At 40.0% G+C, this 12,094-nt stretch overlaps 1 non-coding gene across 1 annotated transcript; it reads left to right on the top strand.

Annotated features, from left to right (window-relative positions):
- The first annotated feature begins 11,299 nt into the window (after positions 1 to 11,299).
- Positions 11,300 to 11,403, top strand: LOC112804971 (small nucleolar RNA R71). The gene has a single exon (XR_003203587.1). It is a non-coding gene; the product is annotated as a small nucleolar RNA R71 (small nucleolar RNA).
- The last annotated feature ends 691 nt before the right edge of the window (positions 11,404 to 12,094 follow it).

Raw genomic sequence — 12,094 nt, 5'->3', positions numbered from 1 at the left:
TCTAGGGCTTTCCAAAGATATATAATTGTCTATAGTGGACATTCAATTTGGAGACCCAAACAGACCAATACTTCAGCGTGTAAGGTTTTTCCAAACCTTCAAAAGCCCAAAATGCCACTTCAATGACACTCCACATTGGGCCACTTCCAAATACTTCAATCCCTTCATTTATTCTTCAATGTTTCAAGCTTCTATGAAGGGAGTTAAAAGTTCACAAGCCCAAGTCAAGCCACAAGTAACAATCAATCAAGGCCACAAGAATCATCTAGAAGTAATTAGGAAATTTGCATTTGATTGTAATTTCATTTGAATTTGTAATTTAGGTAGCTTATAAATAGGGCCTTAGATTCATCATTTGGGAGACACCATGGAGGGGTGGAGGTGACTCCACTCCCCTTTCACTCTCATTCTCTTCTCTTCTTCCATTTTCTTTCATTCACACTTTAGTAAATATTTTTGTTATGATGAGTTTCTAATTTCCAACATTTGGGAAAGAGAGCTCTATTGCAATTTAATGGGTTGATTTATTTTCATTCTTCATCTTCAATTCTTCTTTCATTGTTTCTTTAGAGAGAGTCTTTGTGCTTCAAAGATCTAATTACTATCGAGAGAGGGATTAGATCTATTTAAATTCTATGATGAACTTGAGAAAGGAGTCATAGAATTTAGTTTGAGGCTCTTCTCTCACAACTCTCTTGATTGATAATTCTTAGCTTGATATGTGAGATGTAATCACTTTGAATTGAAATCTTGAGGGTTGTGTGGCAATTAGAGACCATTCTTCATCTCTTCTCATGAGCAATTAGATCAAGAGATTGGCAATTGATCAAGTTAAGAGAAATCAAATCACCAAGAGATTGGGGTTTGATTACTTATGATTTGTCAAGAGATCAATGATTGAATGATTGAAGTGGAGATGAGAATTGTTGATCTTGAGAATGCAATATCTCTTGATCCCAATGTTAATTTCATTCTTAATTCTTGTTATTTACTTCTTGTCTTTAATTCTTGTCATTTAATTGTTCTCTTTAAATTCTTGTCATTTACTTATGCACATTTATGGCTTTCTTTACTTTGGCACATTTATGCCTTCCAAGTGTTTGTAGAAATACTTCACTTGGTTTTACTTTCTAGTCATCAATCTTCAAGAGGACGAACAAGCCGCCATCACTAAGGTGGACCCGTTCTTTAATTTCCTTGTTCTTTATTTTTCTGTTTTTCAAATTTTAGTGCTTATGTTTATCTATGTTTGTGTCTTGTGATCATTAGTGACTTATTGTCTATGCCTTAAAGTTATGAGTGTCCTATGAATCCATCACCTTTCTTGAATAAGAAATGTTCTTAATTGAAAAAGAGAAGCATTGCATGAATTTTGAATTTTATAACAGTTTAATTATTTTGATGTGGTGGCAATATTTTTGTTTTCTGAATGTATGCTTAAACAGTGCATATGTCTTTTGAATTTGTGGTTCATGAATGTTGGCTCTTGAAAGAATGATGAAAAAGGAGAAATGTTACTGAGGATCTGAAAAATCATAAAAATGATTCTTGAAACAAGAAAAAGCAGTGAATACAAAAAAAAAAGAAAGAGAAAAACGAAAAAAAGGGGAGAAAAGAAAACGAAAAAAAGAGAGAAAAAGAAAAAAATAAAGTTGTGATCCAAGGCAAAAAGAGTGTGCTTAAGAACCCTAGACACCTCTAATTGGAGACTCTAGCAAAGCTGAGTCACAATCTGAAAAGGTTCACCCAATTATGTGTCTGTGGCATGTATGTATCCGGTGGTAATACTGGAAGATAGAGTGCTTTGGGCCACGGCCAAGACTCAATAAGTAGCTGTGTTCAAGAATCATCATACTTAACTAGGAGAATCAATGACACTATCTGGACTCTGAGTTCCTAAAGAAGCCAACCATTCTGAATTTCAAAGGATAGAGTGAGATGCCAAAACTGTTCAGAGGCAAAAAGCTAAAAGCCCCGCTCATCTAATTGATACTGCTCTTCATAGATGTTTTTGGAATTCATTGCATATTCTCTTCTTTTTATCTTATTTGATTTTCAGTTGCTTGAGGACAAGCAACAATTTAAGTTTGGTGTTGTGATGAGCGGATAATTTGTACGCTTTTTGACATTGTTTTTAGTGTGTTTTTAGTATGATCTAGTTATTTTTAGTATATTTTTATTAGTTTTTAGTTAAAATTCACTTTTCTGGACTTTACTATGAGTTTGTGTGTTTTTCTGTGATTTCAGGTATTTTCTGGCTGAAATTGAGGGACCTGAGCAAAAATCTGATTCAGAGACTAAAAAGAACTGCAGATGCTGTTGGATTCTGACCTCCCTGCACTCGAAGTGAATTTTCTGGAGCTACAGAAGCCCAATTGGCGCGCTCTCAACGGCGTTGAAAATTAGACATCCTGGGCTTTACAGAAATATATGATAGTCCATACTTTACGCAAGATTTGATGGCCCAAATCGGCGTTCAAAGTCATCCTCAGGATTTCCAGCGTTAAACGCCGGAACTGGCACAAGAATGGGAGTTAAACGCCCAAACTGGCACCAAAGCTGGCGTTTAACTCCAAGAAGAGCCTTTACACGAAAATGCTTCAATGCTCAGCCCAAGCACACACCAAGTGGGCCCGGAAGTGGATTTTTATGTCATTTACTCATCTCTGTACACCCTAGGCTACTAGTTCTCTATATATAGGACCTTTTACTATTGTATTTTGATCTTCTGATCTTTGGAATCTTTTGATCTTTAGATCTTTTGATCATTGGGAGGCTGGCCTCACAGCCATGCCTAGACCTTGTTCTTATGTATTTTCAATGGTGGAGTTTCTACACACCATAGATTAAGGTGTGGAGCTCTGCTGTACCTCGAGTATTAATGCAATTACTATTGTTCTTCTATTCAATTCCGCTTGTTCTTGTTCCAAGATATCACTTGTTCTTCAACTTGATGAATGTGATGATCCGTGACACTCATCATCATTCTCCCCTATGAACGTGTGCCTGACAACCACCTTCGTTCTACCTTAGACTGGGTGGATATCTCTTGGATTCCTGATACACGACGCATGGTTGATCGCCTGACAACCGAGCGCTCGCCTGACAACTGAGCCAGCCATTCCGTGAGATCAGAGTCTTCGTGGTATAGGCTAGAACTGATGGCGGCATTCAAGAGAATCCGGAAGGTCTAACCTTGTCTGTGGTATTCTGAGTAGGATTCAATGATTGAATGACTGTGACGAGCTTCAAACTCCTGAGGGCAGGGCATTAGTGACAGAAGCAAAAGAATCACTGGATTCTATTCCGGCCTGATTGAGAACCGACAAATGGATAGCCGTGCCGTGACAGGGTGCGTTGAACATTTCCACTGAGAGGATGGGAGGTAGCCACTGACAACGGTGAAACCCTTGCATAAGCTTGCCATGGAAAGGAGTAAGAAGGATTGGATGAAGACAGTAGGAAAGCAGAGAGACGGAAGGGACCAAGCATCTTCATACGCTTATCTGAAATTCCCACCAATGAATTACATAAGTATCTCTATCTTTATCTTTATGTTTTATTCGTATATCACCCATATCCATTTGAGTTTGCCTGACTAAGATTTACAAGGTGACCATAGCTTGCTTCATACCAACAATCTCTGTGGGATCGACCCTTACTCGCGTAAGGTTTATTACTTGGACGACCCAGTACACTTGCTGGTTAGTTGTGCGAAGTTGTGTTTATGCCATGGTATTGAACATCAAGTTTTTGGGTTCATCACCGGGGATTATTTGAGTTGTGAAAAGTATTGATCACAATTTCGTGCACCAGCGTTATAGAGATGTGTGAGGGGAGAGAGAGAGAGAGAGAGGTGGGGTAGGTAGGGATCCTGTAGGGTCCACAGATCCTGAGGGGTCAAGGATTTTTCATCCCTGCTCCATTTAGACGTGTAAATGCCCTTAGTGTGAGATCCTGGCGTTTAACGCCAGACTGCTGCTTGCTTCTGGCATAAAACGCCAGCTTTTATTCCTTTTCTGGCATTAAACGACAAGCTATAACCTGTTTCTGGCATTTAACACCAGTTTGTTGCTTGTTTCTGGCGTTTAACGCCAGTCTAGTGCTTCTTTCTGGTGTTTAACACCCAGAATGGTGCCAAACTAGACGTTAAATGCCCATTCTGCTACCCTTACTAGCGTTTAAACGGCAGTAAGTTTCTCCTCCAGGGTGTGCTATTTTTAATGCTGTTTTTGAATTTGTTCTGATTTTTGCAGTTGTTTTTGTGACTAAACATGATCATCAACCTAAAAGAAAATAACATAGATAAATAGAATTGGGTTGCCCGCTTGTTTAATGTCAATAGCTTGACAGTGACATCTCATGGAGCTTCACAGATGTTCAGAGCATTGATGGGGCCTCCCAACACCAAACTTAGAGTTTGAATGTGGGGGTTTAACACCAAACATAAAGTTTGGTTGTGGCCTCCCAACACCAAACTTAGAGTTTGATTGTGGGGGCTTTGTTTAACTCTGCGTTGAGAGAAGCTTTTCTTGCTTCCTCTCCATGGTTACAGAAGGAGATCGTTGAGTTTTAAACACAAGGTAATTGGTGGACGAAATTGTGATCACATCAATGTAGTATTCTTTGTTGTTGTATGGAATCATTATAATGGCTCTTTGCTATGTGTGGACACAACTCCGTTCAACTAGCCAGCAAGTGTACTGGGTCATCCAAGTAATACCTTACGTGAGTAAGGGTCGATCCCACAGAGATTGTTGGTATGAAGCAAGCTATGGTCACCTTGTAAATCTCAGTTAGGCAAATTAAATGGTTATGGATTTCGAAAATTAATTAATAATAAACAGAAAATAAAATAGGATAGAAATTCTTATGTAAATCAATAGTGGGAATTTCAGATAGGCGTATGGAGATGCTGTGCTCCTCTTGAATCTTTACTTTCTTATTACATTCATCCAATCCTTCTTACTCCTTTCCATGGCAAGCTGTATGTAGGGCATCACCGTTGTCAATGGCTACTTTTAATCCTCTCGGGAAAATGGTCCTATGCGCTGTCACTGCATGGCTAATCGTCTGGAGGCATCACCCTTGCCGATGGCTACATCCCATCCTCTCAGTGAAAATGGTCCAAATGCTCTGTCACAGCACGGCTAATCATCTGTCGGTTCTCAATTAGGTTGGAATAGAATCCCTTGATTCTTTTGCGTCTGTCACTGACGCCCAGCCTTCAGGAGTTTGAAGCTCGTCACAGTCATTCAATACCAGAATCTTACTCGGAATACCACATACAAGGTTAGACTTTCAGATTCCCGGAATCCTACTCGGAATACCACAGACAAGGTTAGACTTTCCGGATTCCCATGAATGCCGCCATCTATCTAGCTTATACCACGAAGATTCTGTTGGGAAATCTACGAGATATGTGCTCGACCTAAGGTAGAACGGAAGTGGTTGTTAGTCACGCGCGTTCATAGGTGAGAATGATGATGAGTATCACGGATCATCACATTCATCGTTGAAGTGCAACGTATATCTTGGAATAAGAATAAAAGAGAATTGAATAGAAAATAATAGTAATTGTATTGAAACTTGAGGTACAGTAGAGCTCCACACCCTTAATCTATGGTGTGTAGAAACTCCACCGTTGAAAATACATAAGTAAAAGGTTCAAGCATGGCCGAATGGCCAGCCCCCATGGTCTAAGGACTAGGCGTCCAGAGATATCTAATACACTAGTAAAAAGTCCTATTTATAATAAACTAGCTACTAGGGTTTACATGAGTAAGTAATTGATGCATAAATCCACTTCTGGGGCCCACTTGGTGTATGCTTGGGCTGAGCTTGATCTATCCACGAGCTGAGGCTTTTCTTGGAGTTGAACTCCAAGTTATGACGTGTTTTGGGCGTTCAACTCCGGATCATGACGTGTTTCTGGCGTTTAACTCCAGACAGCAGCATGTACTTGGCGTTCAATGCCAAGTTACGTCATCAATTTCCAAATAAAGTATGAACTATTATATATTTCTGGAAAGCTCTGGATGTCTACTTTCTAACGCCGTTGAGAGCGCGCCATTTGAAGTTATGTAGCTCCAGAAAATCTATTTCGAGTGCAGGGAGGTCAGATTCCAACAACATCAGCAGTCCTTTTGTCAGCCTTTTTCAGAGTTTTGCTCAAGTCCCTCAATTTCAGCCGTAAATTACCTGAAATCACAGAAAAATACACAAACTCATAGTAAAGTCCAGAAATGTGAATTTAACATAAAAACTAATGAAAACATCCCTAAAAGTAGCTTGAACTTACTAAAAACTACCTAAAAACAATGCCAAAAAGCGTATAAATTATCCGCTCATCACAACACCAAACCTAAATTGTTGCTTGCCCCCAAGCAACTGAAAATCAATTAGGATAAAAAGAAGAGAATATACTATAAATCCCAAAATATCAATGAATATTAATTCTAATTAGATGAGCGGGACTTGTAGCTTTTTGCTTCTGAACAGTTTTGGCATCTCACTTTTTCCTTTGAAGTTTAGAATGATTGGCTTCTCTAGGAACTTAGAATTTTGGATAGTGTTATTGATTCTCCTAGTTAAGTATGTTGATTCTTGAACACAGCTACTTATGAGTCTTGGCCGTGGCCCTAAGCACTTTGTTTTCCAATATTACCACCGGATACATAAATGCCACAGACACATAACTGGGTGAACCTTTTCAGATTGTGACTAAGCTTTGCTAAAGTCCCCAGTTAGAGGTGTCCAGAGCTCTTAAGCACACTCTTTTTGCTTTGGATCACGACTTTAACCACTCAGTCTCAAGCTTTTCACTTGGACCTTTATGACAGAAGCACATGGTTAGGGACAGCTTGATTTAGCCGCTTAGGCCTGGATTTGATTTCCTTGGGCCCTCCTATCCATTGATGCTCAAAGCCTTGGATACTTTTTACCCTTGCCTTTTGGTTTTAAGGGCTATTGGCTTTTTCTGCTTGCTTTTTTTTCTTTCTATTTTTTTTCGCCATTTTATTTTATTTTATTTTATTTTATTCGCAAGCTTTTTACTTTTCAGTGCTTTTTCTTGCTTCAAGAATCAATTTCATGATTTTTCAGATCATCAATAACATTTCTCTTTGTTCATCATTCTTTCAAGAGCCAACAGTTTTAACATTCATAAACAACAAGATAAAAAATATGCACTGTTTAAGCATTCATTCAGAAGACAAAAAGTATTGTCACCACATCAATATAATTAAACTAAATTCAAGGATAAATTCAAAATTTATGTACTTCTTGTTCTTGTGAATTAAATCATTTTTCATTTAAGAGAGGTGAAGGATTTCATGGAATTTATTCATAGCTTTAAGACATAGTTATTAAACACTAATGATCATGAAGTAGAGACACAAAATATAGATAAACATAACATAGAAACCGAAAAACAGAAAGAGATAAGAACAAAGAATGAATCCACCTTAGTGGCGTCTTCTTCTTGAAGGACCAACAATGTCCTTAAGCTCTTCTATGTCCCTTCCTTGCCTTTGTTGCTCCTCCCTCATTGCTCTTTGATCTTCTCTTATTTCATGGAGAATGATGGAGTGCTCATGATGTTTCACCCTTAATTGTTCAACATTGTGGCTCAAATCTTCTAAGGAAGTGTTGAGTTGTTCCCAATAGTTGTTGGGAGGAAAGTACATCCCTTGAGGCATCTCAGGGATTTCTTGATGATGAGCTTCCTCATGCATCTCTTGAGAACCATGAAGGGTCTCTCTTGCATGTTCCATCCTCTTCTTGGTGATGGGCTTATCCTCTTCAATGGAGATGTCTCCTTCTATGATAACTCCAGCTGAGTAACATAGATGGCAAATAAGGTGAGGAAAAGCTAGCCTTGCCATGGTGGAGGGCTTGTCGGCTATTTTGTAGAATTCATTGGAGATGACTTCATGAACTTCAACTTCCTCTCCAATCATGATGCTATGAATCATGATGGCCCAATCCACAGTAACTTCAGATCGATTGCTAGTGGGAATGATGGAGCATTGAATGAACTCCAACCATCCTCTAGCCACAGGCTTGAGGTCTAGTCTTCTTAGTTGAACTGGCTTGCCTTTGGAGTCTCTCTTCTATTGAGCTCCTTCCACACATATGTCCATTAGGACTTGGTCCAACCTTTGATTAAAGTTGACCCTTCTAGTGTAGGGGCGTTCATCTCCTTGCATCATGGGCAAGTGAAACGCCAACCTCACATTTTCCGGACTAAAATCTAAGTATTTCTCCCGAACCATTGTGAGATAATTCTTTGGACTCGGGTTCATACTTTGATCATTGTTCCTAGTGATCCATGCATTGGCATAGAACTCTTGAACCATTAAGATTCCGACTTGTTGCATGGGGTTGGTTATGACATCCCAACCTCTTCTTCGGATCTCATGTCGGATCTCCGGATACTCATTTTTCTTGAGCTTGAAATGGACCTCAGGGATCACCTTCTTCTTTGCCACAACATCATAGAAGTGGTCTTGATGGCTCTTGGAGATGAATCTTTCCATCTCCCATGACTCGGAGGTGGAAGCTTTTGTCTTCCCTTTTCCTTTTCTAGAGGATTCTCCGGCCTTAGGTGCCATTGATGGTAATGGAAACGCAAAAAGCTATGCTTTTACCACACCAAACTTAAAATATTGCTCGTCCTCGAGCAATAGAAGAAAGAAGAGAAGAAGAAGAAGAAGAGAATATGGTAGAGAGGGAGAGATGTAGGTTCGGCCAAGGTGAAGAAGAGGGGGTTGTGTTGTGTGAAAATGAAGTAGAATGGAAGGATATATATAGGGAGAGGGGAGAGTGAAGTTTCGGCCATATAGGGTGGGAATGGGTGGGAAAATGTTTTTGAATTTTTCAAGGTAGGTGGGGTTTATGGGGAAGAGTGGATGGATGTGAGTGGTGAAGGGGTTGATTGGGAAGAGGGATTGAGGTGATTGGTGAAGAGTGTTGGGAAGTGTGACATGGGAAAGAGTAAAATAGGAATAGGAGGTAAGGTGGGAATATGTTAGGTGGGGATCCTATGGGGTCCACAGATCCTGAGGTGATCCTGTGGGGTCCACAGATCCTGAGGTGTCAAGAAATTCCATCCCTACACCATATAGGCATATAAAATGCCTTTGCACAGCATTCTGGCATTTAAACGCCGAGTGGTTCACATTCTGGGCGTTCAACACCCACATGTAACATGTTTTTGGCGTTGAACGCCAGTTTCATGCTTGTTGCTGGCGTTCAGTGCCAGCTTTTCCTCTAGGCACATTCCTGGCGTTCAGCGCCAGAATGTTGCTTGTTTCTGGCGTTCAGTGCCAGATTCATGCTCTGTTCTGGCGTTGAACGCCAGCCAGATGCTCCTTACTGGCGTTGAACGCCAGCCTATGCTTCCTCCAGGGTGTGATTTTTCTTCTCCTATTTTTGATTCTATTTTTAATTTTTATATTTTTTTCGTGACTCCACATGATCATGTACCTAATAAAACACAAAATAAAAATAAAATAAAATAAAAATTAGATAAATATCATTGGGTTGCCTCCCAACAAGCGCTTCTTTAATGTCAATAGCTTGACAGTGGGCTCTCATGGAGCCACAAAGGTGATCAGGTCAATGTTGTATAGTCCCAACACCAAACTTAGAGTTTGGATATGGGATCTTAACACCAAACTTAGAGTTTGGTTGTGGCCTCCCAACACCAAACTTAGAGTTTGACTGTGGGGGCTCTTCTTGACTCTGAACTGAGAGAAGCTCTTCATGCTTACTCTCTTTTGTCACAGAGGGATGGCCATGTGCCTTAAACACAAGGTAGTCCCCATTCAATTGAAGGACTAATTCACCTCTGTTGACATCTATCACAGCTCCTGCTGTGGCTAGGAAAGGTCTTCCAAGGATGATGCAATCATCCTCTTCCTTCCTAGTGTCTAAGATTATGAAATCAGCAGGGATGTAAAGGCCTTCAACCTTTACTAACACGTCCTCCACTATTCCATAAGCTTGTCTCAATGACTTGTCTGCCAATTGTAATGAGAACAAGGCAGGTTGTACCTCAATGATCCCCAGCTTCTCCATTACAGAAAGTAGCATAAGATTTATCCCTGATCCCAGATCACACAGAGCTTTTGCAAAGGTCATGGTGCCTATGGTGCAAGGTATCAAAAACTTGTCAGGATCTTATTTCTTTTGAGGTAGAGTTTGCTGAATCCAGGTGTCCAATTCACTAATGAGCAAGGGAGGTTCACTTTCCCGAGTCTCATTACCAAAAAACATGGCATTCAGCTTCATGATAGCTCTTAAATATTGAGCAACTTGCTCTCCTGTCACATCTTCATCCTCTTTAGAGGAAGAATAGTCTTCAGAGCCCATGAATGGCAGAAGGAGATTTAATGGAATCTCTATGGTCTCTATATGAGCCTCAGATTCCTTTGGATCCTTGATAGGAAACTCCTTCTTGCTTGAGGGACGTCCCAGGAGGTCTTTCTCACTAGGATTTTTGTCCTCCTCCTCCCTTGTGCATTCGGCCATATTGATTATATCAATGGCCTTGCACTCTCCTTTTGGATTCTCTTCTATATTACTTGGGAGAATACTGGGAGGAGTTTCACTGACTTTCTTACTCAGCTGGCCCACTTGTGCCTCCAGATTTCTAATGGAGGATCTTGTTTCACTCATGAAACTGAAAGTTGCCTTTGACAGATCAGAGACTAGATTGGCTAAATTAGAAGTGTTTTGTTCAGAATTCTCTAGCTGTTACTGAGAAGATGATGGAAAAGGCTTGCTATTGCTCTGCCTATTGCGTCCACCATTGTTAAAGCCTTGTTGAGGCTTTTGTTGATCCTTCAATGAGAAATTTGGATGATTTCTCCATGATGAGTTATAGATGTTTCCATAAGGTTCACCCATGTAATTAACCTCTGCCATGGCAGGGTTCTCAGGATCATAAGCTTCTTCAGAAGCTGCCTCCTTAGTACTGTTGGATGCATGTTGCCATCCATTCAGACTTTGAGAGATCATGTTGACTTGCTGAGTCAACACTTTGTTCTGAGCCAATATGGCATTCAGAGCATCAATTTCAAGAACTCCTTTCTTCTGAGGTATCCCATTATTCACGGAATTCCTCTCAGAAGTGTACATGAATTGGTTGTTTGCAACCATGTCAATGAGTTCTTGAGCCTCTTCAGGCATTTTCTTTAGGTGAATAGATCCACCTGCAGAATGGTCCAATGACATTTTTGAAAATTCAGATAGACCATAATAGAATATATCTAATATGGTCCATTCTGAAAACATGTCAGATGGACATCTTTTGGTCAGCTGCTTGTATCTTTCCCAAGCTTCATAGAGGGATTCACCATCTTTTTGCTTGAAGGTCGGAACATCCACTCTCAACTTGCTCAGCTTTTGAGGAGGAAAGAATTTATCCAAGAAGGTGGTGACCAGCTTATCCCAGGAGTCCAGGCTATCCTTGGGTTGTGAACCCAACCATATTCTAGCTCTGTCTCTTATAGCAAAAGGGAAAAGCATGAGTCTGTAGACTTCAGGATCAACTCCATTCGTCTTTACAGTCTCACAAATCTGCAAGAACTCAGTTAAAAACTGGTAAGAATCTTCAGATGGAAGTCCATAGAACTTGCAGTTTTGTTGCGTTAAGGCAACTAGCTGAGCTTTCAGCTCAAAGTTGTTGGCTCCAATGGTAGGAATGGAGATGCTTCTTCCATCAAATTTGGATGTTGGCTTTGTGAAGTCACCAAGCATTCTCCTTGCATTATTATTATTTTCGGATGCCATCTCCTTCTCTTTCTCTAATATTTCTGAAAGGTTACCTTTAGATTGTTGTAATTTAGCTTCTCTTAATTTTCTCTTCAGAGTCCTTTCAGGTTCTGAATCAATTTCAACAAGAGTGCCTTTTTCCTTGTTCCTGCTCATATGAAAGAGAAGAAAACAAGAAAAGAAAGAGGAATCCTCTATGTCACAGTATAGAGATTCCTTTATGTTAGTAGAAAAAGAAAGGGGAAGAGAGTGAGGAAGAATGAATAGTCTGTATAAAGAGTAAGGATAGGAGAGGTGATAAGAGATGAAGAGA

Source organism: Arachis hypogaea, chromosome 5 (genome assembly GCF_003086295.3).
Source record: "Arachis hypogaea cultivar Tifrunner chromosome 5, arahy.Tifrunner.gnm2.J5K5, whole genome shotgun sequence".
NCBI lineage: Eukaryota > Viridiplantae > Streptophyta > Magnoliopsida > Fabales > Fabaceae > Arachis > Arachis hypogaea.
This window is presented reverse-complemented; position numbering and strand designations above follow the sequence as displayed.